Below are 7,911 nucleotides of genomic sequence, written 5' to 3'. Positions count from 1 at the left end.
AAGTTTACATACACTCAATTAGTATTTGGTAGCATTGCCTTTGAATTGTTTAACTTGGGTCAAACGTTTCGTGTAGCCTTCCACAAGCTCCCACAATAAGTTGGATGAATTTTGACCAATTCCTCCTGACATAGCTGTTGTAACTGAGTCAGGTTTGCAGGACTCCTTGCTCGCACACGCTTTTTCAATTCTGCCCATACATTTTCTATAGGATGAGGTCAGGGCTTTGTGTTGGCCACTCCAATACCTTGACTTTGTTGTCCTTAAGACATTTTCCACAACTTTGGAAATATGCTTGGGGTCATTGTCCATTTGGAAGACCCATTTGCGACCAAGCTTTAACTTCCTGACAGATGTCCTGAGATGTTGCTTCAATATATCCACATCATTTTCCTCCCTCATGATGTAATCTATTTTGTGAAGTGCACCAGTCCCTCCTGCTGCAAAGCACTCCCACAACATGATGCTGTCACCCCCATGCTTCACAGTTGGGATGGTATTATTCAGCTTGCAAGCCTCCCCCTTTTTCCTCAATGGTCATTATGGCCAAACAGTTATGTTTTTGTTTCGTCAGACCAGAGGACATTTCTCCAAAAAGTACAATCTTTGTCCCCATGTGCAGTTGCAAACCGTAGTCTGGCTTTTTTATGGCGGTTTTGGAGCAGTGGCTTCTTCCTTGCTGAGTGGCCTTTTAGATTATGTCGATATAGGACTTGTTTTCATGGATAATTGATCATTAGAAAACCCTTTTGCAATTATGTTAGCACAGCTGAAAACTTTTGTTCTGATTAAAGAAGCAATAAAACGGGCCTTCTTTAGACTAGTTGAGTATCTGGAGCATCAGCATTTGTGTGTTCGATTACAGGCTCAAAATGTCCAGACAAAAGGCCTTTCTTCTGAATCTCATCAGTCTATTCTTGTTCTGAGAAATGAAGGCTATTCCATGCGGGAAATTACCCATAAAACACCAGTCTCAACATCAACAGTAAAGAGGCGATTCCGGGATGTTGGCCTTCTAGGCAGAGTTCCTCTGTCCAGGGTCTGTGTTATTTTGCCCATCTTAATCTTTTATTTTTATTGGCCAGTCTGAGATATGGCTTTTTCTTTGCAACTCTGCCTAGAAGGCCAGCATCCCAGAGTCGCCTCTTCACTGTTGACATTGAGACTGGTGTTCTGCGGGTACTATTTAATGAAGCTTCCAGTTGAGGACTTGTGAGGCGTCTGTTTCTCAAACTAGACACTGCAATGTACTTGTCCTCTTGCTCAGTTGTGCACTGGGGCCTCCCACTACTCTTTCTATTCTGGTTAGAGCCAGTTTGCGCTGTTCTACGAGGAGTACAAGATCTTCAGTTTCTTGGCAATTTCTCACATGGAATAGCCTTCATTTCTCAAAAGAAGAATAGACTGATGAGTTTCAGCCTTTTGAGCCTGTCATTGAACCCACAAATGCTGATGCTCCAGATACTCAACTAAAGAAGGCTAAAAAAGCCAGTTTTATTGCTTCTTTAATTAGGACAATAATTTTCAGCTGTACTAACATAATTGCAAAAGGGTTTTCTAATGATCAATTAGCCTTTTAAAATGATAAACTTGGATTAGCTAATACATTGGAACACAGGAGTGACGGTTGCTGATAATGGGCCTATGTAGATATTCCATTAAAAATAAGCTGTTTCCAGCTACAATAGTAATTTACAACATTAACTATGTCTACACTGTCTTTCTGATCAATTTGATGCTATTTTAATGGACAAAAATGTGCTTTTCTTTCAAATAACAAGGACATTTCTAAGTGACCCCAAACTTTTGAACGGTAGTGTACATGAGAGAGAGAGTAGCTAACACAATAGGAGAAAGGAGAGACCGAGGGTGTGAGAATAATACTGCCAGTTTCCTACTGGAAAGCATGTTATCTTTTTTCCCTCACACTCTTTTATTGTGCTGTTGTTCCTCAGAGGTGTTGTCAAATCCAAACAGGACTTTTGAGAACCAATAGAAGATGGCAGTTCGGTAAATATTCAAAAACAGGATTCTAGTACCACACAATGCATTACATTATCCCGACATAAAGGACTCACTATCAAATCAATGTCACTTTCAATAACAACGTCAAACATTTACATAGTGAAGAGTGACTAAAACAGCCCCCCTTGTCCGTGCAGCACAACTCAGCAGAGCTTAATCAACCATGTTTGTTTGATCTCATTCAAACTGGCTCCTGGCAAATGAGAAAGGAGGACAGAGCGAATCACAGAGAGTGAGCTAACTCGGCTAACTTTAACAAGACTTCTTTCACTCACCCCCCCCTTTCCCAGAGGTAGGAATTATGGGTAGTCATTTCATGCTAAGGCATGGCTGGGAGTTTTTTTTCTTCAATTTTATTATTGTTATTATTACAGTATGTACTAAAGAGCCAGGTTAGGGTTATTAATTATGCCAGATCGAATTGCATTTTTGCTCAAGTAAGCTTCTTGGAAATATTTCATCAAAGTCCTTTTATTCTTCAGAATGTAGTTATGAATTTTAAAGTAGACCCGTACTACTGGAGGAGAGTGGGTTATGATCTGAATTGTGAGTAATGCCGAGATTGGAAATTCTTGTTACTCAGGCTCTAAAAAAGGAGAATATGACCGTCAACCATGGAGTGTAAAAAAGGGGAAGGGGGGGGTGGTCTGAGGGCATATAAAAATCAGGGGTATTTGATAACACCAACATAATTTAGACATTCACGATTTTAAAACATCATTATTTTGTTGGAATTCATGAGCATATGGTAATTTGTAATGTCCCAATAAATATCATATTCATAGTCTTTAATTGTTCCTTCATAATTAGGCTACAGATCTGGGGGTTTTGGCTCAGGTCTACGAACAACCGCTTGTTATTTATTTTCTTGTTGGCGCCTCTAATGATTTCCATGACAATTGAGGGAGAGAGAGAAGGTGAGAAATGCTGGTGGATGAGAAGGAGAAAAAAATGCATGAAAAAACGAAGGCCCGATCAGAATCTGGTGTATTAACAGTCCAAGCAAACAGATGGTGACTGATAAACACAAACACAGAAATGACAAAAACAAAAAAGAGAAAAAGAAACAGTAATTCAATTAGGAAGATTCCTGGATTGCACGCCGCTGCACATCATTTGAGCCGTTTAGATTAATTTGATAATCCAATATAAAACGTTCTGCCTTTCCAGTTTTCTATTATCTGTGGCTCCCATAGAGGCAAATTGAGTTGGTTGTGTGGGAGTTGAGTTTTTATTTATTATATATATATATATTGTATTAACCCATCCACCACCACCCCTCTTCGGATGACAAATATATTTTTTGTTTTTTTACAGCTTTTCTGCTACATACATTTTACATATACATTTTACATACATGGTACTTTTATATAAAGCAGTCACATAACACTAATACATTACCAAACATAAGCTCTTTAATTCCACCCCTTAGCCAATCTCAGCCCATCCCACCTATCACCATAGACCTCAGCTCTTTAATCCCGCCACTCAGCCACTCTCAGCCCATCCCACCTATCACCATAGACCTCAGCTCTTTAATCCCACCCCTCAGCCACTCTCAGCCCATCCCACCTATCACCATAGACCTCAGCTCTTTAATCCCACCCCTCAGCCAATCTCAGCCCATCCCACCTATCACCATAGAACACCCTCATTTGGTTTCCATGTGCCATATATTTTTCAATTGTGCTGTGATGTTTTACATACATGAACCTTTCTTATACTATAGAATCAACAGATTGTGAGCTAAAGATGAAAACCTTTCCTACAACTATTATTATATTATTTATTGACTGACTATGACTTTCCAAATCGCTCAACACTGCTATTTGTTAAGCTCATTTTAAGTTAATGTTTTGATTTTTTAACCATTCCTGAACCTGTGATCAGAAACAAGCTACATAGGGGCAATACTAGAATACATGATCTAGTGATTCGGTATTCGCAGCAAAATCTACTGAGCTGTATGCCCCATACAGCACTCTGTTGGTGGCATTCATTTTGTATAATAATTTAAATTGAGTTGTTGTTTTTTTTGTTGTTGTTTTTTTTGTACCAGTTCATAAACCATGTGCCATGGAATCGGTACATCGAAAATCCCTTCCCATTTATTTTGCAACCTGTATGGGGCTGCTGTCAACATTTTTGTCCTCAAATGAAACTGGTATATTTTTCTATGTATGACAATTACGTTCAGCTAATTTGTATCTTTATTATATGACAGGCAAACAAGTTCTCTACCTTCTTCCTTTTCCACTTGCCTCCTCCATTTTTGTGGTAACGCTGCAATCAGTTGGTTGTAAATTTGGATTGAGCAGACATTCCCGTTTATTTTCAATAGCTGCACATGTGACATAACTCCTCCATTTCTATTCATAATATAATTAATACATATAGTAGCCTTTTTTTTATTCATAAGGAATGTTTTTTTTTTATCAATCAGTATATTTGAGTTCAACCATCATTTTTTTTCTATATTTTCTGGAGGATAAAACGGAAATTGTAACCAGCTTTGCATGGCTTGTTTAAGAAAGGGCAATACTTTAAATAAAATAACATTTTCAATTAGTCGGAAATGAGAAGTTGTAATCTGTCTAAAGGCAAAAAGGAAACTTTTCAACAAAGGATGAGCCTTTCTTAATAATCTACTGGAGAACTATTTGGGTTTTAGTATAACTTATGTATGAGTGAAGCTTTTAGTGAGGGTTTAAAGCTTTAATATTTAATAATTTTAGTCCCCCAAACTCATAATCATTATATAAATAGGCATGTTTAATTTTGCCTGGCGTAGCATTCCAAATAAAGTGAAATATTTTTGCTCATAGGATTTAAAAAACAAGTCGTCTGGAGTAGGCAGTGCCATTAGTAAGTAAGTAAACTGTGATAGGACCAAAGAGTTAATCAATGTGATTTTTCCAAAAATAGACATGTATTTATTCTCCATGATTGCAGAATCGCATCTAGTTTCCAATATTTCTATTGAAATTGATTGTGGTAAGTTAATTTATATTTTTTGAGATGTGAATACCATGTATGTCTACTTCAGCATTCGCCCATTTTATTGGTAAACTACAAGGTAGTGTAAACACTGTGTCTTTTAACAATCCAATACGTAATATGGTATGCTTGTCATAATTAAGTTTTAGAGAGGCTAGAAAAGTTATCAAGATTTTCAATGAGACTGTGCAGGGATCCAGATTACGGACTTAATAAAAAACTTGAGTCATCGGCATACATTGACACTTTTGTTTTACTCCCCTGGATTTTTAACCCTTAAATGTTCTTGTTTGATCTAATTTTAATAGCAAGCATCTCAATGGCCATAATAAATAAATATGGAGACAACGGACAGCCTTGTTTTACTCCACTTAAAAACTTGGTACTTTCAGAGAAGTAACCATTATTTACTATTTTTATATCTGGGGGTGCTGTACATAACTTTAACCCATTGTATAAGAGATTCACCGAAACTAAAGTAATCCAGGCATTTACAAAGAAATTCTAGTCGTACTTTATCAAACGTCTTTTCAAAATACCAGGCCTGGTATCTTTGATTTTTCATAATCTTAAATTGTTTAAAGCAATTGTCACATAGAGTTGAAGTCAGAAGTTAACATCATTTTCTGGAAATTTCCAAGCTGTTTAAAGGCACAGTCAATTTAGTGTATGTTAACTTCTGACCCACTGGAATTGTGATACAAAGAATTACAGTTGAAGTTGGAAGTTTACATACACTTAGGTTGGAGTCATTAAAACTCGTTTTTCAACCACTCCACAAGTTTCATGTTAACAAACTATAGTTTTGGCAAGTCGGTTAGGACATCTACTTTGTGCATGACACAAGTAATTTTTCAAACAATTGTTTACAAACAGATTATTTCACTTATCACAATTCCAGTGGGTCAGAAGTTTACATACACTAAGTTGACTGTGCCTTTAAACAACTTGGAAAATTCCATAACATCATTCAGTTGAAATGGATGAGAAAATAATACATATGCTTAAAATATTTAGCTTCCTCTTTCAAAATATAATTTGGTGAATCATGGATGACTCCATCATTTGTAATGAGTTTCTGTAAATTATTTTTGGTAGCATTTCCATGTTGAAGATTCAAGAAAGGTTTTGTGAATTTTTCGAGATTTTCCATCCAATTCGCTTTATTTTTGTAATACATTACACTTGATTAAGTACCTCCAATTCTTTTTGTTTTTCCTCTAATCTATGTTGTGCCTCTATAGTAGTTTCCTTACCATCTACCTACACTGTTACTTCCTCTATTTCCTTTATTAGTCTAATCTCTTTTTACCTAAACCGCTTTTGTTTTAATGATGAGTATTGTATTGAATGGCCCCTAAAAATACATTTAGGGGATCTGCTGTACCTATGTGTGCAGAAAAAATGTATTATTATTTATTTTGTCTTAGTTAAAAATAAATTGCCATCCAATAGGCTTTGATAAAATTTCCAATATCCCCGTCCACATGCAAATTCTGTAAGAGTAATATTGAGGTCAATTAGATGGTTGTTCCAATTGCATTCAATCTCCTATTAATAGTTTTTAAAACTTTTGATGCCAGCAGGAATGAGACCAGGAAGTAATCAAGACGGCTAGCTTGATTAAGCCTCCTCCATGTACATATTACTAGGTCAAGGTTTTTCTTTCACATTTGCTCCTGCTACACCCTCTGGTGTTCATCCAGTGTCTTCTTGACCTAGAGTTACTCTCCCTGTACACTCTCTCTCTACCTCTCTGTGTGATTGTGTGGTTGGAGACAGGTGTGGTGGAGTCAGAGCAGATCCCTACCAGGTGCAACTCGTTCCATAATCAAGACCTCTACAAATACTCAACCCTGCCACTTCCACTCTGCCAGATCGTAATCTCTGCTCAGTCAGTTCATGATTCTAACCATTCATGATTATGCAAAATCCTGTTACTCTGCTATGCCTGTTTACCTGCCTGACACCATTTATCCTCTCATTGCAGTTACCACTCTATCTCTGGCTCCTGTCTCCTGTTCCACATCTCACCACCCAACTACCTTGCTCTGGATTTTACTCACTACCGTGGATTCCCCTCAGGACCTGTTTACCCTGTTCTACTCAGCTAACTCCAACCTCAGTCTCCACATATGTTTTTTCTGCAACTAATCCAAGCTTCCCCGGATCTGCACTTCATATCTTTGGTTCATACATCCCTGTTTCCTCATTTGAGTCTGCTCTTGAGTCAGCTCTCGGGTTCCCCTGTGTCGCTCCTCTTAACATTTTCAGCCTCCAAATATCCACTAGTTCCAACGTATCCATGATATTTATGATCTCCTTAAATGCTTGAGGGTGATAGTCTGTAGTGTGATTTCCTTTACGATCCATTGAGGTACTTAAAACCGTATTATCTCCCACCATAATAGATTAATTCGTTGCTTGTGAGCTCAATAGATTATCATATATATATATATATATATATATATTTATATATATTACCTCTTTTTCTCCCCTATTGGTAGTTACAGTCTTGTCTCATCGCTGCAACTCCTGTACGGACTCAGGAGAGGTGAAGGTCGAGAGGCATGCATCCTCTGAAACACGACCCAACCAAGCCACACTGCTTCTTGACACAATTCCCGCTTAACTTGGAAGCCAGCCACACCAATGTGTCAGAGGAAACACTGTACACCCCTAACTCTCAAAGTCCTCCTGGCTCCAGAGTGGAATGGCTCTTTGATGTTGTCGGCACACTGTGTCGATAATGAAGGGGGATGTGCTTTTACTGGTTGGCTCTCCTCACCCACAGCCACATACAGCCCCCGAGCACCGCCCCCTTCTATTACACCGGGGAAAAAACAAGGAAAAAAATACATTTGAGAGAGCCAATCAAACCCGTCGCAT

The sequence above is a fragment of the Oncorhynchus clarkii genome, chromosome 7 (genome assembly GCF_045791955.1).
Source record: "Oncorhynchus clarkii lewisi isolate Uvic-CL-2024 chromosome 7, UVic_Ocla_1.0, whole genome shotgun sequence".
NCBI lineage: Eukaryota > Metazoa > Chordata > Actinopteri > Salmoniformes > Salmonidae > Oncorhynchus > Oncorhynchus clarkii.
This window is presented reverse-complemented; position numbering follows the sequence as displayed.